The sequence below is a fragment of the Scyliorhinus torazame genome, chromosome 23 (genome assembly GCF_047496885.1).
Source record: "Scyliorhinus torazame isolate Kashiwa2021f chromosome 23, sScyTor2.1, whole genome shotgun sequence".
Classification (NCBI taxonomy): Eukaryota; Metazoa; Chordata; class Chondrichthyes; order Carcharhiniformes; family Scyliorhinidae; genus Scyliorhinus; species Scyliorhinus torazame.
Window position 1 is genome coordinate 8,133,128 of NC_092729.1, and position 23,382 is coordinate 8,156,509.

General features: G+C 50.3%; 1 non-coding gene across 1 annotated transcript; it reads left to right on the top strand.

Moving 5' to 3' along the window:
* The first annotated feature begins 8,651 nt into the window (after nucleotides 1–8,651).
* Nucleotides 8,652–8,841, top strand: LOC140399816 (U2 spliceosomal RNA). The gene has a single exon (XR_011937890.1). It is a non-coding gene; the product is annotated as a U2 spliceosomal RNA (small nuclear RNA).
* The last annotated feature ends 14,541 nt before the right edge of the window (nucleotides 8,842–23,382 follow it).

Genomic DNA, 23,382 nt, shown 5'->3' on the forward strand with positions numbered 1-23,382 from the left:
TTTACTACTTCTGGGGACAGAGGGAGTGGGATTCCAAACTCGGAATACCATGGCTTTTAGATGGTGGGGTGGAAGGATTATACAAGGTACTAGGATGGGGGAATGCAATGTGTCCGGTTCTCCATACCTGATATTATCACATTGCTGCCTGTGGGATCCGCCAATGACCGGCGGTCTTCCTTGAACTGTAACTAGTTACCACACAATTAAAAAAAACACAGCTCAGTGAGTGAAAAGTAATCGACAGGGGGTGAGGCAATGGGGCTAAAATTAAAAGTGGAAAGGCTTGTCCTCAATAACAGAGAGAGGATTTGTGTTTCGGACAGGGCGGTGACAGTTGGAGGATATAATAATATTTATTATTATAATAATATTTTACCCTCACCAACTAGGTTTACATTAACACTGTGATAAAGTTACTGTGAAAATCCCCTAGTGGTCAAATTTCGGCGCCTGTCCGGGTACACGAAGGGAGAATTCGGAATGTCCAATTCACCAAACAATACCTCTTTGGGGACTTGTGGGAGGAAACCAGAGCATCCGGAGGAAACCCACACAGACACGTTCAGAATGTGCAGACTCCGCACCCAAGGCGGAAATCGAACTCCTGGCCCGAGCGCTGGGAAGCAACAGTGCTAACTACTGTCCGACCGTGGATGTGAAATGAAATGAAATGAAAATCGTTTATTGTCACAAGTAGGCTTGAATGAAGTTACTGTGAAGTTACTGGAGGTGAGGCCATAAATGTCCCTTCCTCTGTCAACCTGTTTCAAACTTTCTCTCTCTTCCAACAATTTCTTTCGATATGTGATTGTTAGGGCCTAATTCTGCTCGCATTACTTTTGGTCTCCAGTGTAGAGTCAGTGCCCAGTCCCCATTATCTGGAGAGAAATTCCCAGTCACAGAGGGGGAGGGTTGTGGAGAGTCAGACGAGAAGACGGTGAGGGACAATTCACAGGAGGATAGGGTGCGGAGAGACAGAGGAGGAGATGGGAGAGACAGAGGGGAAGGGGTGGGTGGGAGTCAGAAGCGGAGAGGGTAGGGGAGAGTCAGAGAGAAAGAGGATATGGAAGAGTCAGAGGAGAGAGGCTAGGGGAGTGCCAGTGGGGGATAGTATAGGGAGAGTCAGGGGGGAAAGGGTTGGAATTGTCTCAGGGGAATGGGGTGGGTGGGAGTCAGAATTAACAAGGGTAGGGCAGAGTCAAAGGCGAATAGGATAGGGGGAATGTCAAGGGAAAGCGTAGGGAAGAGTCAAAATGGGAGACGATAGGGGAGGCAGAGGACAAGGAGGTAGAGGGTCTCAGAGGGGGAGGGAGAGAGTCAGGGGGGAGGCTGGGGGAAGTCAGGGGGAGAAGGTAGGGGGTTCGGAGAGGGAGAGGGTAGGGGGAGTCAGAGTGAGAAGGGAGGGGAGTCAGCTCAGGAGAGGATGGGGGGAGCCAGAGTGGGAGAGATTGGGGGAGAGTCAAAGGGGCAGAGGGTAGGGGCAGTCAAAGGGGAAGGGAGGGGGAGAGGGTGGCATAGTTAAAGGGCCACAGCGTTTTGGGCAGTCAAATAGTGAGAGGGTGGGGAAGAGTCAGACAGGGAGAGGATGGGGTGTCAGAGGGGGAGAGTCAGAGAGGGATAGGGGAGGGCGAGGCAGAGTGGTCCAATCAGAAGTTTGCTTGGCAAGGAAACACGGCGGACACGTCGCTGGAGGGCATCCCAGTTTAATCTTGAAATCCATAGTCCAGGTTCTCCCAAAGCCTTACTCTGGGATAGGCATGCTCCAAATCATGTCGACAGTGGATGGATTCGAGTCAGATGTGTGACAGACCGCGGAACAGTGTCTGCGGGAAAGCGTCCGCACGGAAAAAAACGAGAGGGAGAATGTGCAAACTCCACACGGACAGTGACCCAGAGCCGGGATCGAACCGGGGACTTCGGCGCCGTGAGGCAGCAGTGCTAACCCACCGTGCTGCCAACTGCATCTTTAGCTTCATTGAGGTGTGGCAAGATGCCCACCTCTCTGGATTACATTTTGTAATGTCTGCCATTTCAACTCAAACCTTTTTAATCGTCATTTCATTGGTTGTTATGCCCTAGTGAGGAGTGGCATCTCTACTTGTTGTCACCCTAAATTGTTATTCCAGTGAGTGATTGGTTTCACCTCTGCTGCCGAGTTGAACATGAAGTGGCAGATTTCCATTGGCTCCCCCTTTTTATTGTGATGGGCCAATTGGCACCTCTGGTCAATGACCTGACCTGTGCCCACAGTCACTGATGAATGCTGGCATTTATCGGTCATTTAATTAACAGCGTGCTTGAAGCCGGATTCCTTTAGTCACTTTGAGAAATTAAAGTTACTTCTCAGTATTACAGTTTGGATGTTTCCTCACGGTTTTCCCACCATGAAAATGCACTTTCCATAAGGAGACTCTGATCTGTTACACACGCCCTCACACGTGCCATGTATTAGTTTGCATGACCACAGTTAACAAGTGACCGGTACAACAATGAATGCGGGCCCGCAGGTCAGCTGCTCTTTATACTTCCTGTAAGGGGAGGAGCCATGGGCGAGCCCGTACATGCCCCGACATATCCCCCTGTGGGTGAAGCCGTGCAATGGCCCATAGGTGGAGCCCACAGGGTTAAACACGTAACGTAACGCGATACAGAAGTAAACTGATATCACAGTGCACTGGTGAATTAACAGTAGTTCCATTCACCACATTCACCCCCTGTTTAAAAAATGGAGTCCGGCGGGGGTGACGGGTTTACAGATTCAGTCGGTCTGGTGCCCGGATCGTACGTTGCGACAGCCGAAGCACTGGTGTTGCAGCCGTTTCGGGGGGCTGTGGAGCTGGGCCCGGAGCGGGCACAGGCGTGGACTCCGGGAGCGGCTCTTCCGGAGCTTCATTCCTGTGGACCGGTGCGGCGGGTGGGAGGGAGCGCGAGAACCATATCGGGGTAGGGGTAGGGGCGCTGAACATGGGAGGTTGGACGGGACCTAGTGTGCGGGATGCAGTAGTGGGAGTGGTGGTGGAGCCTGTGGGCGCCAGGTCCCGGAGGGAGACAGTATCCTGCCGGCCATCGGGGTGTCTGATATACGCATAGTGTGGGTTGGAGTGCAGGAGCTGGACCCTCTCTACCAGGGGTCGGCCTTATGGCTCCGAACATGTTTTTGGAGGAGGACTGGACCCGGTGTCATCAGCCATAATGGAAGCGAGGCCCCTGTGGTAGCTCCCCTAGGGAAAACAAACAAACGGTCACGAGGGGTCTGGTTTGTGGCCGTGCAAAGGAGGGACCTAATAGAGTGGAGCGCACCGGGGAAGACCTCCTGCCAGTGGGAAACCGGGAGATTCCTGGACCGTAGGGTCAGTAGGACGGTCTTCCAGACCATCGCGTTCTCCACCTGCCCGTTTCCCCTGGGGTTATGGCTGGTAGTCCTGCTCGAGGCGATGCCCTTACTGAGCAGGTACTGACGCAGTTCGTCGCTCATGGACGACGAGCCCCGGTCGCTGTGGACATAACTGGGGAAACCGAACAGGGTGAAGACACTATGCAGGGCTTTGATGACTGTGGGAGTGGTCATATCGGGGCAGGGGATGGCAAACGGGAAACGGGAGAACTCGTCTATGATGTTCAGGAAGTACGTGTTGCGGTTATTCGAGGGGAGGGGCCCTTTGAAATCGATACTGAGGCGTTCAAAGGGTCGGGATGCCTTTACCAGGTGGGCCTTATCCGGTCGATAGAAGTATGGTTTACACTCCGCACAGATCTGGCAGTCCCTGGTTACAGCTTTGACCTCCTCGATGGAGTAGGGCAGGTTACGGGCCTTGATGTAGTGGGTGAGTCGGGTGACCCCAGGGTGGCAGAGGTCATCGTGAATAGCCCGTAGTTGGTCATCTTGCGCGCTGGCGCACGTGCCGCGGGACAGGGCATTTGGGGGCTCGTTGAGCTTCCCAGGGCGATATACTATGTCGTAGTTATAGGTGGAGAGCTCGATCCACCATCTCAAGATCTTGTCATTCTTGGTCTTGCCCCGCTGCGTATTGTCAAACATAAAGGCAACCGATCGTTGGTCGGTGATGAGGGTAAACCTCCTACCAGCGAGGTAGCGCCCCCAGTGCCGCACGGCTTCCACGATGGCTTGGGCTTCTTTTTCGACCAAGGAGTGTCGAATTTCGGAGGTGGTGAGGGTGCGGGATAAAAACGCTACCGGTCTGCCTGCTTGGTTGAGGGTGGCGGCGAGAGCGACCTCTGAGGCGTCGCTCTCCACCTGGAAGGGGGCGGACTCGTCCACCGTGCGCATCGTGACTTTGGCGATGTCCGCCTTGATGCAGCTGAAGGCCTGGCGAGCCTCGGCTGCCAGTGGAAAGAGGGTGGCCTTAAATCGCGGGGGGGGGGGGGGGGGGGGGGGGGCTTTGTCCGCATACTGGGGGACCCACTGGGTGTAATAGGAGAAAAATCCAAGGCACCTCTTCGGGGCCTTGGGACAGTGAGGGAGAGGGAGTTGTAGGAGGGGGCGCAGACGGTCAGGGTCGGGCCCTAGGACCCCGTTCTCCACGACGTAGCCGAGGATGGCTAGTCTGGTTGTGTGGAAAACGCATTTCTCCTTGTTGTAGGTGATGTTGAGTTTTTGGGCGGTTTGGAGAAATCGGTGGAGGTTGGCGTCGTGGTCCTGCTGATCATGGCCGCAGATGGTGACGTTGTCCAAGTACGGAAACGTGGCCCTCAGCCCGTACTGGTCCACCATTCGGTCCATTGTTCGTTGGAACACCGAAACCCCGTTTGTGACGCCAAAGGGGACCCGGAGGAAATGGAAAAGGCGGCCGTCTGCCTCAAACGCCGTGTCGTGGCGGTCCTCCGGGCGGATTGGGAGCTGGTGATATTCAGACTTCAGATCTACCGTAGAGACCACGCGGTAGTGCGCGATCTGATTTACCATGTCTGCAATCCGTGGAAGGGGGTACGCATCAAGTTGCGTAAACCGGTTAATGGTCTGGCTGTAATCAACCACAATCCGTAACTTTCCCCCGGTCTTGACGACCACCACCTGAGCTCTCCAGGGGCTATTGCTGGCCTCTATGACCCCCCTCCCGCAAGAGAGGCTGGAGCTCGGACCTAATGAACGCCCTGACCTGCATGCTATACCGCCTGCTTCTGGTGGCTACTGGCTTGCAATCGGCGGTGAGGTTCGCAAAGAGGGGGGGAGGGTCGATTTTTAGGATCGCGAGGCTGCATATGGTGAGCGGGGGCAGGGGCCCCCCGAATTTAAGAGTTAGGCTCCTGAGACTGCACTGAAAATTGAGTCCTAAGAGGAGAGAAGCGCAGAGGTCTGGGAGCACATCTAGTTTAAAATTAGCGTGCTCAGCGCCCTGGACCGCTAGGGTTGCAGTAGTGCACCCTTGGATTGGCACCAAGTGCGACCCAGAGGCAAGGGAGATAGTTTGTCGTGTCGTGAATATTGGGAGCGAGCAGCGTCTTACCATGTCCGGGTGAATGAAGCTCTCGGTGCTCCCGGAGTCGAAACGGCAAGGTGTCTCGTACCCGTTTACCCGGACGGCCATCATGGAGCTCCGGGGGTGCTTCGGTCGCGACTGGTCCAGGGTGACCGCGCTGAGCTGGGGGTAGCCGGCGGCGTGATCGGAGGTGCTGGGAATGAGCAGAATGGTGCTTAAATTGAGCGTAAGATTGACACGAATCAGCACTCAAATAACAAATTGCCTGTTGATTACAGTGCAACTATACATTTTGGTACCACAGAAGAAAACTGCAATTAAAAACAGAAGCACTTTGAAGTAGACAATGGCTAAAGAGAGAAGCTTTGCAGGCAACGCTTCACCCCGCATTTTCCCGACCTTCCACTGGTGGGATCCTCTCGTCCCATCAAAGTCGACTCCCCTTTGACAGGATCCCCAGCGGTGAGAAGAGCGATCCACGCAAATAGCCTGAGACATCGATGGGAGCAGAACATCCCGCCAGTGACCAATGTCGGGTCTTCTGGAAAATGCTCGGGGGGGGGGGGGGGGAGGGGGATCTTGCCCCTAGCTTGAAGATGTCCTGTGAGATTGGTGACTGGTAAATCGATTCAGCAAATCAAAATACGATGGTGGGCATGAGAGGAGAACATGAATCGAGAGAGCATAGTTAGCACTGTGGCCTCACAGCGCCAGGGACCCGGGTTCGATTCCCCACTGGGTCACTGTCTGTGCGGAGTCTGCACATTCTCCCCATGTCTGCGTGGGTTTCCTCCGGATGCTCCAGCTTCCTCCCTCAGTCCAAATACGGGCAGGTTAGGTGGATTGGCCGGGAGTGCAGGAGGCGAAAGAGGCCGGTATTCTGGCCTTTGCGTCCCTGGTAGCCCGGCGGAGGATCTTGTTAGTGTGGAAAGATGCAAAGCCCCCCAGTGTGGAAGCCTGGATAAATGACATGGCAGGGTTTATCAAGTTGGAGAGGATAAAGTTTTCCTTGAGAGGGTCAGTGCAGGGGTTCTCCAGGCGGTGGCAACCGTTCCTAGACTATCTCGCGGAGCGTTAGATGGAGCAGCAGCAGCAACCCAGGGAGAGGTGGGGGGTCTCTTTCGGGGGGGGGGGGGTATATGGGTGTGCGGGGGGGGGGGGGTTTCCGAGGAGCACTTGAAAAAGGAAAAACATAAACATATGGGAAAGTCAATCTGTGCGGGAGGAACCCACTGTACAAGTTCTGTATTATGTTGGATTGATATGTTTCTATCTTGATCTGGTACTTTTCTTTTCAGTTTTTTTGTTACGGGGGGGGGGGGCGGTTTGAATGGTTGAAAATTGTTGTTGAAAAATTCTGAATAAACATATATTTTTTTAAAAGGTTAGGTGGATTGGCCGTGCTAAATTGTCCCAAAAGGTTAGGAGGGGTTATTGAGTTACGGGGATAGGGTGGAAGTGAGGGCTTAAGTGGTTTGGTGCAGACTCGATGGGCCGAATGGCCTCCTTCTGCACTGTATATTCTATGTTCTAATGTTGAAATAAAAATTGATAATGCTGGGTAAACAGCAGGTCTGGTACCAGCTGTGGAGGGAAGAAATAGAGCTCATGTGACCCTTCCACAGAACTTTTCATTTCATAGAAATTACAGTGCAGAAGGAGGCCATTCGGCCCAACGAGTCTGCACCGGCTCTTGGAAAGAGCACCCTATCCAAGGTCAACACCTCCACCCTATCCCCATAACGTAGTAACCCCACCCAACACTAAGGGCAATTTTGAACACTAAGGGCAATTGATCACGGCCAATCCACCTAACCTGCACATCTTTGGACTGTGGGAGGAAACCAGAGCACCCGGAGGAAACCCACGCACACACGGGGAGGATGTGCAGACTCCGCACAGACAGTGACCCAAGCCGGAATCGAACCTGGGACCCTGGAGCTGTGAAGCAATTGTGCTAGCCACAAGGCTACCGTGCTGAAGAGGGATAGAATGTAATAATTACAGAGGTGGGTGGGGCAGAATGGAAGGCCAGAGCTAAGGAGAGATTGACAAAGATGTCACGGTCATGAGACAAGTGGGGTGTTAATGGTGCCATCGAGGGGGTGAGGGGGGGTGTTAATAGCGGCATAAAGGTGAGAGATATCAGAATGTGTTAATAGGAGAACAGAGGTCAGTGCTCAGTGGGAGCACTGTGGGGGAGGGCTGGGGTTGTACTGGGACCAGCGAAGGGAACCAAGGAAACAAAAAAGAAAGGTATTTTGAAAAGTTGGAAGAGATCTCTGTGAATGCCGGACACGCACCATCCTCATGAGGGAAAAGGCATGCACAGTAATGGAGTAAAGAAATCAGTCTGAAGAAGGACATGAAATAAACATTCCAGAATGGAGGTGCAGGAAACAGACCAAGTAGAAATAAAGAGAAAATAACTTGGTCGAATTCTGAATTATAAGAGAAAATGCTGGAAACACACAGCAGACACAAAGGGGACAAAACCACCCCAACTCCGCAGTGTCCCTATACGTCCATTCCTCCTCCCTGAAGCTGACAGGACTGCCAAATGCATCCCCAACACTCCTATTTTTAATAGCACAGCACGAGTGGTTAGAATCTGCAATGCGCTGCCTGAGAGTTTCAACAATAAGAAGTCTTCCAACACCAGGTTAAAGTCCAACAGGTCTGTTTCAAATCAGTAGCTTCCAGAACACTGCTCCTTCCAAACCTGTTGGACTTTAACCTGGTGTCAGACTCCTTACTGTGCCCACCCCAGTCCAACGCCGGCATCTCCACATCCTGAGAGTTCCAAGCCTGCCTTTCAAAAGGGGAATTATCTGAAGGGGAAATGTTCGCGGGGCTCTGGGAGAAGGCAGGGCGAGTGGCAGCAGCCGAGTTCCTTCCCTCTGCTGCTGCCCATTCAAGGGTTTCCCCAAAGCTTGCCTGCGACAGTGACGTGCGTGTGGATAGGCACCGCCCGCTCCCATCTGATTGGCGGCCCACTCCTCATCTACATAGGTGTCACGCGGTCCGGCTGAAAAAGGGGGAAAGAGGCCGGTTTTGTAAATGTGAATCTCCTGTTCCGATGGGAAAGGCCAGCAGCAATAAGCCTAGAGGGAAAGTCTCAGTGTTGACATCGGAAAGGCTTTGAATGCTGTCAGTCTGCTGTAAAAGAGGGAAGGCATATGGCACTTGGGCAACTCCAGAGCCCTGGGCATCGCTTCTCGGCCTTTTGGCTCAGATCAAGTGTAGTTTCTGTTCTTTTCAGTTTAATATCTGGAACGTCCCTTATTGGGGACTGTATATTAAATTGATTTTTAGAGCAGGGAGATGGACCTGGGGCTTGCTCTGTCCACTCCACGCATCAACCTGATATTGCAGTATTTCCAGGAATGGTGCACACCCCCGTTTATGGGGAATTTCCAAGTCAAAAATCAGATTGCACACACAAAGCTGCCCTTTATCTCTTTTTTCTTTCATCCTCTTCACTCACAAAACAAAATTACTGCCCATTCTCCACATCCCACACACTCAATGCACCGCACTGCATCACCACTCTTTCTCAGCTTTGACAGAGAGTCAGCGGACTCAAAACCTCTTTCCTCTCCCGACAGATGCTGCCAGACTTGATCAGATTTTACAGCATTTTCTCCTTCCTTTCTGCCTTACCACTTTGCTTCGCACAACACCTCCTGCTGCCCAGCCAAAGTGCTCTTGTATCTAAGCCAGCTCTGAGGCAGCGGAGGCTCTCAAGACAAGGCCTCCCCGTACAGGGACGACATCGCCGCCTTCCGCTCAGATCCCGTGTCGGTACGCAGGCTCTTGAACGCCTGCGACCAGTTTGAACTGGCCAAGGTAATCCACGGCAAGGGCGAGGCCGTGTTCTTTGGTAACTGGGCCGACCGGCCCTTTGTCCCCTTTACCGTCAGGTCAGATTACCTGAAGGTGCTGGGGACATGGTTCAGAGTGGCTGGGGCATGCACCAAAAGCTGGGCGGAGCGCATCGCCAAGATACGACAGATACTGGGCTGGTGGGAGCAACGTTCCCTCTCCATTGCGGGCAAAAACCTGGTCATCAGGCGTCAGGTACTCTCGGTGTTGCTGTACGTGGCGCAGGTCTGGCCCATTACCCAACCCCACACCACAGCAGTCACCCGAGCCATCTTTAAGTTCGTCTGGAGATCCAAGATGGACCGTGTCCGAAGGGACACCATGTACAAATCTCTGAATAAGGGAGGGAGAAATGTATCCAGCGTCTCCCTCATCCTGATGGCCACCTTTGTGTGTGACTGCATCAAGCTGTGCGTGGACCCCCAGTATGCAAACACCAAGTGTCACTACGTACTGAGGTTCTACCTGTCCCCGGTGTTACGAAGGATGGGCCCGGCCTCATTGCCGCGGAACGCTCCAAGTAGTTGGACCGTACCGTACCACCTGTCCCTCGTGGAATATTTTCCCCCAGAAAAACACCTTTGACCACAAGGCAATGAAGCAGTGGTCAGCACGTAATGTCCTCGAGGCCCTCGGGGAAAAGGAGACCGTAGAGGACGTTGTATGGTTCCCTGAGCAGACTGCCAGAGTCATCTGGCAGAACGCCTCATCACCAGAACTTTCAAACAAGCACCAAGACCTAGCTTGGCTGGTGGTGAGAAGGGCCCTCCCCGTCAGATTCTTCATGCACAACTAAAGGCTCTGCGCCAATTCACGCTGCCCTCGGAGTGGCTGTGGGGGAAATGAGACGGTCACACACCTCCTTGTGGAATGTGCCTTTGCAAAGAAGGTCTGGAGAGAGATGCAGTGGTATTTGTCAAGGTTCTTGTCAGATTAAACTGGGATGCCCTCCAGCGACGTGTCCGCCGTGTTTCCTTGCCAAGCAAACTTCTGATTGGACCACTCTGCCTCGCCCTCCCCTATCCCTCTCTGACTCTCCCCCTCTGACACCCCATCCTCTCCCTGTCTGACTCTTCCCCACCCTCTCACTATTTGACTGCCCAAAACGCTGTGGCCCTTTAACTCTATGCCACCCTCTCCCCCTCCCTTCCCCTTTGACTGCCCCTACCCTCTGCCCCTTTGACTCTCCCCCAATCTCTCCAACTCTGGCTCCCCCCATCCTCTCCTGAGCTGACTCCCCTCCCTTCTCACTCTGACTAACCCTACCCTCTCCCTCTCCGACCCCCCTACCTTCTCCCCCCTGACTTCCCCCAGCCTCCCCCCCTGACTCTCTCCCTCCCCCTCTGAGACCCTCTACCTCCTTGTCCTCTGCCTCCCCTATCGTCTCCCATTTTGACTCTTCCCTACGCTTTCCCTTGACTTTCCCCCTATCCTATTCGCCTTTGACTCTGCCCTACCCTTGTTAATTCTGACTCCCACCCACCCCATTCCCCTGAGACAATTCCAACCCTTTCCCCCCTGACTCTCCCTATACTATCCCCCACTGGCACTCCCCTAGCCTCTCTCCTCTGACTCTTCCATATCCTCTTTCCCTCTGACTCTCCCCTACCCTCTCCGCTTCTGACTCCCACCCACCCCTTCCCCTCTGTCTCTCCCATCTCCTCCTCTGTCTCTCCGCACCCTATCCTCCTGTGAATTGGTCCCTCACCGTCTTCTCGTCTGACTCTCCACAACCCTCCCCCTCTGTGACTGGGAATTTCTCTCCAGATAATGGGGACTGGGCACTGACTCTACACTGGAGACCAAAAGTAATGCGAGCAGAATTAGGCCCTAACAATCACATATCGAAAGAAATTGTTGGAAGAGAGAGAAAGTTTGAAACAGGTTGACAGAGGAAGGGACATTTATGGCCTCACCTCCAGTAACTTCACAGTAACTTCATTCAAGCCTACTTGTGACAATAAACGATTTTCATTTCATTTCATTTCACATCCACGGTCGGACAGTAGTTAGCACTGTTGCTTCCCAGCGCTCGGGCCGGGAGTTCGATTTCCGCCTTGGGTGCGGAGTCTGCACATTCTGAACGTGTCTGTGTGGGTTTCCTCCGGATGCTCTGGTTTCCTCCCACAAGTCCCCAAAGAGGTATTGTTTGGTGAATTGGACATTCCGAATTCTCCCTTCGTGTACCCGGACAGGCGCCGAAATTTGACCACTAGGGGATTTTCACAGTAACTTTATCACAGTGTTAATGTAAACCTAGTTGGTGAGGGTAAAATATTATTATAATAATAAATATTATTATATCCTCCAACTGTCACCGCCCTGTCCGAAACACAAATCCTCTCTCTGTGATTGAGGACAAGCCTTTCCACTTTTAATTTTAGCCCCATTGCCTCACCCCCTCTCGATTACTTTTCACTCACTGAGCTGTGTTTTTTTTAATTGTGTGGTAACTAGTTACAGTTCAAGGAAGACCGCCGGTCATTGACGGATCCCACAGGCAGCAATGTGATAATATCAGGTATGGAGAACCGGACACATTGCATTCCGCCATCCTAGTACCTTGTATAATCCTTCCACCCCACCATCTAAAAGCCATGGGCATTCCGAGTTTGGAGACCCCACTCCCTCTGTCCCCAGATAAGTAAAACTAACCTCTTTAACCTGGGATAAAGCCGGGTTCATTCCTTTGCCAGACTTTTTAAAACTCACCCTTCCCAGCATTTATTTCATCATTATAAATTAAAGGGTGTGCTGTGGCCATCTTTTATATTTATCAGTGATTAACATTCGGAACGCCGAAACATTTGGAAGTCAATGTATTGGTGTTTCTAGAGGCAGTGCTGAGCAAGATCGCAGAAACTGCCCTATCAGGAGATCACCCCAGAAACTGTGCCTCTCTCCTAAGAAACATCCCGTGCTTACTCCACTTCAATATGTATTTCAACCGTGCACAGCAGGATCCCACAGACATACCCTGCAATGTGTTATCCGCCAGATTTGAAAACAGGTGTTTTAGACTTGAGAGTTTATGAAATATATTTTAAAACACAACCGGACAGATTCAACATCGTTTACACAGACGGATTTACACAGAAAATGTCTCCACCATAGCCTTTCATGTTTTGATGTAATAATCATAGAGTTGCACAGTACTGAACAGGCCCTTCGGCCCATCAAGCCTGCAGCGATACTTCAGGTGCTCATCCAGCTACTTTTGAAAGATTGGGAGGTTTCCATCCTCATTCCTCTTCCTAAGGCCCGGATTCCACTGTCCCGGATTCCCCATCCCTCTGTGTGACATTTCTTTCCACAAGGCCACTTTCACCTGAAAGTGATGCCCCCTTGTTATTGACACTTCAGCTGAGGGGAAAGACTGCTTCCTATCCATCATGTCTATGTCCCTCATAATCTTATACACCTCCCCCCTCAGTCTTCTCAGCCCCAAGGTAAACATGATGTGGAGATGTCGGCGTTGGACTGGGGTGAGCACAGTACGAAGTCTTACATCACCAGGTTAAAGTCCAACAGGTTTGTTTCGAATCACCATCTGTCAGAGCACGGCTGGAACCTGTTGGACTTCAGCCTGATGTTGTCAGAGTTCTTACCAAGGAAAACAACCCAAGCTTATCCAGCCTCACTCCGTCGCTCAATTGTACACTGACATTATCATTTACACTTATCACACGATCAAATATGGGAAGAAATGGCTGGGAATGTAGAGCGAAAGTTGGAATTATGACAGAGGCAGGGACATTTGACCTTCATTTCGTCCACACAATGCTGCACATCCCTCTCTCTCTCCCTCTCGCCCTCTCTTTCCACACAATTCTCTCGATGAGGGAGAAAGATGGCGAGACTGAGGGTGATAGAGAGAGAGATACATAGAGAGAGACAGAGACAGATACACTAGAATATTCTACAGTCACAAACCCAATAACGTGACTTAAAATAGTTCTGGTTCCTGTGCTTTTACATGTAAACGTGGCATTAATTACACCATAACACAGGCCCTGTTCTCATTGACAAATTAAACAAGTTTCCATCAGAGCCATTTTTTATTCCAGGCCTTTGGGAGCGCTCGATCAAAATCTACTCAGACAAGTTCATGTCGTATCATTAGAAATAGATTCCCCCTCACATTGGACATGTCATGTTTCAACGTTTAAAATTACACCATCAGATAATAAAGCCCCTTCAGTCTATGAATTGATTACAGTAGCAATGAAGGCATTTCTGGTACAGCAAGATTATAGTAGCATGCCCACTTCAGAGGAGGACAACCCTTACTCTCCTCGGAATCTAGTCTCTTTCCACTACCGCTCATGAGCCTCTCACACACCCCGGCCTCTCCCTGTTCAGTTTCCCCTTCCTTCCTCCATTTCCCGAGATCTCTCTGCCAGTCGCCCTCTCTCCCAGCCTCCCTCTTTCATTCAATATTTCACGTTTAAAGTGAGTTCATGGCTGCAGTGCAAGTATTAGGGAGCCCGGCAACGTGCGAACACAGCACGATCCCACACTCACAAACTGGTCACGGCTGGGGTATCAAAGCGATCTACACATTGAAACCTGGAGCAGGAGGACACCATTTGGCTCTGCTATTTATTATTATGGCTGATCATTCAACTCAGTTCCCGCCTCCCCCGGCAAACATCCTTGGATTCCTTTAGCCCCGAAGAGCTGTCTCTAATTCGTTGAAAACAAGTCGACATTAACCAGCAGCATTGTCCAACGTGGATCTCTATAAACACAAAATATAGGCTGGCCAAGAGAGTGAGAGAAATCCGCAATTAGCACCTTAATAAACTCGGTTCAAAATGCTTCCTGCACATTGCAATGAATCCCTAAATCCATCGCATTGCGGAGGGGAAACTGTCACCAGCATTATCCAGGAATAAAATTTCACCTTAACCAACTTTCAATTCAGGTCCCTCTTCCACCAGCTTCACAAGTTGATGACGGATTTAAAAATAAAAACAGCGTGTGCTTCATTTGGCAACATCTTATTGGGTCATCTGTGCACAGCAAGACCCCAAGTTACCGTTTCCATTCTCTCTCCTCTTCCCTCCCTCTCGCCTTCCTACCCATTCTCTCTCTCCCCCTTTTCCATTCTCTCTCCCTTTGCCATTAACTCTCTCTCCCTTCGCCATTCTCTCTCTCTCTCCCTCTCTCCTCATTTACCATTTTCTCTCCCTCTCCTTGCCGATTCTCTCTCTCCCCTTTCTCATTTCTCTCTCTGCCTATTTCCCATTTCTCTCTTATCCTTTCCCATTCTCTCTCCTCGATTGCCAATCTCTCCCTTTCCTTTCTCATTCTCTCCCCTCTAGACTTCTCCCTCTACGCTTTTCCATTTCTCTCTGTCCCTCTTTCCCATTTCTCTCTCCTCCTGTCTCTTTCTTTCTCTTTCTTTCCCACTCTTTTCTCTCGCCCACCCTTCTTATTCTCTCTCTCCATCTTTCTCTTTCTGACCTCCTTTCACATTCTCTCACACTACCCCTTTCCATTTTCAGTCTCTCTCCCTTTCCCACTTCTCTCTCTCTCTCTCTCTCCCCCCCCCCCATTTATATTCTCCCTCTAACCACAAAGAAATAAGAGACATACAGCAGGGAAATCCTCAATAAAAGTATTTAAAGAGGTGTTGCACTGATTAGGAGTTGGACAAATGCAGAAATTCTCCTGAGGCCCTCTCAGATGACGCCTTGTATTGAGGCCTAGTCAGAGAGGTTGAATTAAACATCAGGGGACAAAGAACAGGCCCCCTACTCTTAACTCGCATTTAACCCCGTTACAGTACCAAGGAAGCCACAGGAAGCGCAAGGTTTTGAGCAACAGTGTGTTACTTTGACAGAGCACTTTACTCCACTCAAAGCTAATGTCACAAATTAAAGGTCAAATGGGCTGTCGACATTTTGCTTTGAGCATCATCGTTGATTCCTTCGTCTCTCACTATCTCCTACTATTCACACAAAATCGACACATCTTTTCTTTCTTTCATTTGCGAATTAGCACAGCCCTTGCATTGTGGAAGCTTTTGCAAATTAATGTCTCCACTCATTCCCAGCCAATCAAATAACTTCCCTTCAGTCCTTGCTTCTCCCCAACCTCGAACATTTGATCAAAACACACGGCCTGGCCAACTTTTCCTTCTCTGAGAAAATCTCACTGGATGTAAAGTTGAAGACTTTTTCCCCAATAAATTTCGGATCAATCTTCAAATTATCCGCAGCATTTTTGATATTGTCTCGCCTCCCGTCGTCGTGAGAGTGAACACACCCGTGTCCCTGCATTTCACTTCATTCTCTCATTGCATCCTAACTGCAGTCGCTCCACCTGTCTGTAAAGAGTTATGGAGTCACATCCACTGTCTCTGAATCCAATCCAATCGATCGCCCTCAGTAGCAATATCCCAATTCCCGAAGTGACTACATCCCGATCTCTTCAGTCACCATATGTTGCTCCGCACAATCAGTCAATATAACCCACTCCCTACAGACAAAACACCGCACCCCACTGAGAGAGCATCTCATCCTCCGGTTAGGAACGTCCCCCTCCCCCCCACATCTACATCAGTCACAGCGTACCCTCTGATTTTAGTTTCTCTGCTGTTTTGCTTTTCCCACCTTTTGTTCTCTCTGGGGGCTACCATTAGCACTCTGTTCCCTTAGTTTCGGTGAGTATTAGCACTCTGTTCCCTTGGTTTGGGTGGCTATTAGCACTCTATTCCCTTGGTTTCGGTGGGTATTAGCACTCTGTTCCCTTGGTTTCGGTGGCTATTAGCACTCTGTTCCCTTAGTTTCGGTGAGTATTAGCACTCTGTTCCCTTGGTTTGGGTGGCTATTAGCACTCTATTCCCTTGGTTTCGGTGGGTATTAGCACTCTGTTCCCTTGGTTTCGGTGGCTATTAGCACTCTGTTCCCTTGGTTTCGGTGGCTATTAGCACTCTGTTCCCTTGGTTTCGGTGGGTATTAGCACTCTGTTACCGGTTTCTGTGGCTATTAGCACTCTGTTCCCTTGGTTTCGGTGTCTATTAGCACTCTGTTCCCTTGGTTTCGGTGGCTATTAGCACTCTGTTCCCTTGGTTTCGGTGGGTATTAGCACTCTGTTCCCTTGGTTTCGGTGGCTATTAGCACTCTGTTCCCTTGGTTTCGCTGGCTATTAGCACTCTGTTCCCTTGGTTTCGGTGGCTATTAGCACTCGGTTCCCTTGATTTCGATGGCTATTAGCACTCTGTTCCCTTGGTTTTGGTGGCTATTAGCACTCTGTTCCCTTGGTTTCGGTGGGTATTAGCACTCTGTTCCCTTGGTTTCGGTGGCTATTAGCACTCTGTTCCCTTGGTTTCGGTGGCTATTAGCACTATGTTCCCTTGGTTTCGGTGGCTATTAGCACTCTGTTCCCTTGGTTTCGGTGGCTATTAGCACTCTGTTCCCTTGGTTTCGGTGGCTATTAGCACTCTGTTCCCTTGGTTTCGGTGGCTATTAGCACTCTGTTCCCTTGGTTTCGGTGGGTATTAGCACTCTGTTACCTTGGTTTCGGTGGCTATTAGCACTCTGTTCCCTTGGTTTCGGTGTCTATTAGCACTCTGTTCCCTTGGTTTCGGTGGCTATTAGCACTCTGTTCCCTTGGTTTCGGTGGCTATTAGCACTCTGTTCCCTTGGTTTCGGTGGCTATTAGCACTCTGTTCCCTTGGTTTCGGTGGCTATTAGCACTCTGTTCCCTTGGTTTCGGTGGCTATTAGCACTCTGTTCCCTTGGTTTCGGTGGCTATTAGCACTCTGTTCCCTTGGTTTCGGTGGCTATTAGCACTCTGTTCCCTTGGTTTCTCTAACTCATCTTTAATTCCCTCGCGCCACATATAAACATGTCCTACTTGCTCCGTATTTTAGCTTTCATAAAGGCTCATGTGGACTCGAAACATTAGCTCTTTTCTCTCCCGACATCTGTTGCCAGAGCTGCTGAGATTTTCCAGCATTTTCTCTTTTCGTTTCTGCCACCACGCTCCCTCTTTCCCCCGGACCGTCACTTTCCTCACCAGCGGTCTTCACACTGAAAGGATCAAACCCTCTATTTGCACCAAGTCCAGCATGATTCCAGCACAGCAACATCTTCTGCTCTCTCCAAACACCCCCGCCACACATCTCCCCCCCCCAACACACACACACGCATACAGTTATTTGCATTCTGTAGGTTCCGTTCCTCCTTTATAACTTTGCCCACTCATCCATCGCACCAAACACACCTTCCATGTCCCCGTGCCCCTTCGATTGCAGCCGCAGGTTGTGAAACAGCTGCTCATTTACCCCGTACCCGGTTCATGATTCTCGGCAGCAACTCTCCTTTCAGGCAAAGCAGCCATTCACTTTTGCAGCCTGCTATTTGACCGACCCCATTCACTGCTTCCAATAGAGTCTCCTGTGCCTTGGAGGTACTAACCGAAGACATGGTGACCGCTTTGCAGAACACCTTCACGCAGCCCCAAGAATGGCCCAACCTTCCTCTCGCCTGTCATTGTCACTCAGCACCTTGCTCTGCTGCCCACGTGCCTGTGCTAGCCTGCTGCAAGGATCGAGTGAAGCCCATGTCTGATGGAAAAAGTCAGTCGCTGACAATTAAAACAGTCGCCCTGGTGTGAGAAACTGCGAACTTAAAATCGTTTTTCTCGCGGAGCCACATCGAAATGCGTAACTGATTTTTGTTTCCTGCTACATTTGATACACTGAGGCTGGCGGCCTGACTGTTCTGGTGAGAAAATGCAAGTTGACCCATTAGCCCGCCTGCAGTTGGCAGGGACCGAAGAGATGGGCAGCTTCAATCTTTCCACCTCAACACATGAATGTGAGCACATTTTCCATGCCAGTATCTGAGGGCTCGTGTATTAGTCTGGTGCTGAACGCTGTGTAATAATCAGCCAGCTTCCCACTTCAGATCTTACGTTGCAGAGAAGGTAACTGATAAAGCAATCGAAGATGGTTGGGCGACAGAGGGTCTGTGGCTATTTCCTGGAATATCCTGCCTGACAGTGAGGTGAAAGTAGATTCCATCATGACTTCAAGAGCAAATTCTGTGCAATCTCAAAGCATTCCTACAGGGCATGCACGACTATGGGCGAAGTGCTTGAAAATCGGGTTAGAATGAGTCGGTGGAAGTGTTTGACTGGCGCATTCACAATGGGCCGAAGGGCCTTTTGTATGGTATGTGATTCTGTGACGCTATGTATACAGAAGGTAGCCATTTCGCCATTCGAGTATTCACCAACCTTCCGAAAGAGAACTGTACCTCGGTCCATTCATCGCGCCTCCCGACCCCCATCTCCATAGCCTAACGTGCACATCTCTGTACACGAAAGGCCAATTTAACATGGCCAATCTGCCTAACCATCGCCACCTAATACCCCTGCTGTACCTGTTTGGGGAGAGTCAGAGGGGGATGGATTGTCTGCTGAGATTGAAAGGCCCAGTGCGACACATGATCTTAACCTGACGTCTCTCTGCCTCCGAATTATTCAACACTGGGTCGGAATGTGTACGCCACCGGAAGCACCGGGAGCAAACACATGTCGGTGTTGGTTAAACCCAACTCTTCAGTTCGCCCTGGTGCCCCTTTGACACACCAGGTGAGAGGTGAGTTTGGAATCCCTGTTGTGTTAAGAGTCATGGGCAACGTCCAATCTCAGGATCACTTTTTATTTGTTCCAAGGACTTTTCACCTTGGACAGCATCATGCTTTCAATGCTCACCTGGTCAACGGCCATCATTGAGATTTACCTCAACAGGTTAGAAATGTGACGTTGATTCCTGAATCCAGATGCTGACATTTCCACCGTTTCGGCGTCAAGAGCACCACGGTAGCACAGTGGCAAGCACTGTTGCTTCACAGCGCCAGGGTCCCGAGTTCGATTCCCGGCTTGGGTCACGGTGTGTGCGGAGTGGGAACACTCTCCCTGTGTCTGCGTGGGTTTCGTAGGGGTCCAGCTTCCTCCCACTGGACCCGGAAAACGTCAATAAACGTACTGTTCGGTAGTTTGGACATCTTTAATTCTCCCTCTGTGTACCTGAAGAGCGCCGGAATTTGACGACTACGGGCTTTTCACAGTACCGTCAGTGCAGTGTTAATGTAAGTCTACGTGTGACAATAAAGATTAGTATTATTATCACCGTTTGTGCATTGGTGCTTGTCCACAGTTGGCAATAGAAGAATATTAAATGGACAGTTTGATTGGATGAAATCATCATTTGGATTTACAAAGTGTTACTAGGGCTGGGAAATTGAACTTGCAGGGACGCACTGCCTCACTCCGCCAGGAACCCGGGTTCAATTCTGGCAATGGGCGACTGATTCTGGAGTCCGTATGTTCTCCCCGTGTCTGCGTGGGGTTTCCTCCAGGTCCAGTTTTTTCACACAGTCCAAAGATGTGCGAGTTAGGTGGATTGGCCACAGTGTCCGGGGATGTGCAGGTTAGGTTATAGGATCACGGGGATAGGGTGGAGTGGACGGGGGGGGGGGGTGGATATGGGTACAGCGCTCATCCAAAGTGTCACCTCTTGGCCCGCGCCCCTGCCCGCGTCCGACACACAGATAAAACGCAAGACGGTTGCCGACCGTTTCCCCATGTTAAGATTTGACCACGGATCGTCAACCCAAGCAACGCAAGATGGCCACCCACCTTCATTTGCAGGATGGCACATCAGGGTGAGGCTGGCTGGTGTTGGGCAGTTTCACCAGCAGTGGACGTGCGGTTCGGGGGAAGGGAGATGACGTGCGGGCTGGTTTTCCTCTCAGGATTTAATAATCGGACGAAAGGGAAATTTCAGCACATTCTTCAACTGCTGTCTGAACTGAGTCTGTGTCACGGCGTAAATCGCAGTGTTTGTGCAGCAACTCAAGAGCTGCAACATGAAGCCCAGTTCCATAACATAATAATCTATCCATACAGACTTATACCCCAGAAACCGCATCCGACCCCATATAGAAAAAAACATTAATGTTGACCATAACAGGATGAAATTAGCCGAAATAATAAATAGTAAAATGATTGATTTCCTCCGGTTCTCCATCTCTGGGTCTTTGGATCTGTCTCCACTGCTGTGAGCCCGGAGTCTCCTGCGGGCCCTGCTGCTCAGGACAATGTGTCTGACGGTGCAAACATTGAGCAGCAGGATCAGGACAAATGGAACACACGGGGTCAGAATGTTGTGGAGAAACTCGATTATTCCCCAGACACGGGATTTCTGAACATCATCTGTGATATCACAAAACAAGGGGGCGTTCCACAGCGAATACCAACCTGTGAACATAAAATACCAGAAAATGTTCTTCAAACAGCTCAGCACAGTCACTGTCCCCAGAACCGCAGCTGCCGTTTTCTCGCTGCAATATTTACTTTTCAGCCTCGTGCAACAAATGGCCACAAATCGATCAAAGGTAAAAGTGACGGTGAACCAGACAGAACAGTCAGTGGCTGCATAAAGCAGGACGGCGTGGATCTTACACACGGGGATGGACCACAGGAAATAAAACTGTTCCCGAAAAACAATGGGAATGTGTCTCAATATCAGGTCGAGAATAACGACCAGCAGATCCCCCACTGCCATGGCCAACAGGTAACAAGTCACACATTTGGACAGTCCACACATTTTTCTCTGCAGGATAACAATTGTGATGAGGTTCACTGTGAGGAAGGGAAATAAACAATTATATGATACATCAGGCTGCGGAACACAATCAGTTTCATTGAGGTGGTATTGACAAAGGCTAACAGAGAAACAGAAATACACACACTCACACACACAGATACAAATACAGACTCTGACAGAGAGAGACATAAATACACACACTGACAGATACAGAGACACAAGTACAAACACCCAGACACAAGGAAACACAAATACACAATTTCAGACAGACACAAACGCAGTCACACAAAACCATACGCACACCCAGACGCAACCACACACACAGTCACACAAAACAGCACATACCCAAACACAGTCACACACAGTCACACAGACACATTCACACACCCACACACACCAACGCACAAAGACCCTCACGAATATTAACACGCACTCACAAACATTCGTACAAACGCATTCACAACCTCACACTCACACAAAAACAATTCACTCACATTTACGAATGCACCAACACAAACACACATCAACCCCACACACATATAGCCACACACAGATACCATCAAATACACTCGCCCACACGCACCCACAAAAAGCACTTCCACATGCCATGCACACGCACTCATACCCAGCCATTCACACACAGAGACACCCACACATACATGCTAATACACAGCCCTTTACGCACAGTCATGCAGTCACAAATTCACATCAATACGTACTGACCCAAACACACACACACACACACACACACACATACAAACCCTCATCGACATCCACATACACAAACGCACACAAACCCTGACACACACGGATTCACACACACTTGACGACTGTGATATAAAATAGTTACTTTAGAGATATTAGTTACTGTAATGTAGAGATAGGCCAGTCTCATCCTGGTGAGTTCACAGACAAAGGATTTCAGACCGCATGGCAAAACAAGGAAGAGGTGTGTCCAGCCACGGAGGGGAAAAGGATGCTGGGTAATAGGGGGCCAGAGGAAGGGATTGGAAGTGAGCCAATTAGGATGTATGGGCAGGTCAGGAGGGGTATAGGATGACCTCTGGGAATCGTGTATGTGAAACTTGATGCCATTTGTGTTATTAGTAGAGATCCCTTTGTCCTACAGACTCATTTGATTCCCGAGGTGTACGAAGCAAGATGTGCTTTGTACCGCTGTGAATTGAGAAAGACTTGCAAGTCAAATAAAATAACTAATGCTGTACCTGCAAATCCACCTCGACTTTTATTGAGGCCAGACTGACGGGTAAAGAAATTTGGGATTTGTCACACTCAAACCCACAAAATGACTCAATCACTCCTCCGAATACACACACACACAAACAATCAGAAAGAAACCCCATCACGTATTAATTTTTATTATTGTCACGAATAGTTTTGGATTAAGACTGCAATTAAGTACTGTGAAATGCGCTCGTCGCCACACTCCGGCGCCTGTTCGGGTACACTGAGGGGGAATTCAGATTATCCAAATGACCTAACAAGCCTTGTGGGAGGAAACCGGAGCACCCGGAGGAAACCCACGCAGACACATGGAGGATGTGCAGACTCCGCACAGACAGTGACCCAAGCCGGGAATCGAACCTGGGACCGTGGCGCTGTGAGGTAACGGTGCTACGCACGGTCCTACCGTGCCTCCCAGACTCTCACCCTCACACCCGCATCCACAGACAGCATCACACAAACCCGCAGACATACCCACACAAACACACGACTCGCACAGAGGTACACTCACGCACACACACATCCAGGCACACTCACACGTACAGATACACAGACCCATAACCATACACATGCAGTCGCACATCCAAAGAAGCAGCCACAGCCACACCCTCACACGCACCCACACAGATGCACACACGCCCTCACACACATAAACTCACACACGTACAAACCTAACCACTCACACTTACAAATACACGCCCACAGACACACACACTCACGCACAACACCACACACATACCGCCACACATTAACGCCAATATATACATTCACGTATACACACAACTACACACAGCCGCTCACAGAAACACCATCAACACACACACATACCACACACAATTTTCCACACACGCACACGTGACTCACACATCCACGCACCCACACACAGGTGCATACACATATGCACATACCCATACACAAAGCCATACCCAAACACACACAGTCACACGTCCCCACACAACCACACTCACACATACCCACCCGCACATATAAACACACACACATCCGGACCCACAAACACATTACCAAACACAGATCCACTTACATGAACCCATACAACCACAGAAACACACACATGCATTGTCACACAAATAAAACACACACATACACCCGTCTGCATAAACACAATGCCCAGACACTAGCAGACACACATAAACCTATGCAAACACACGCACTCGTAAACAC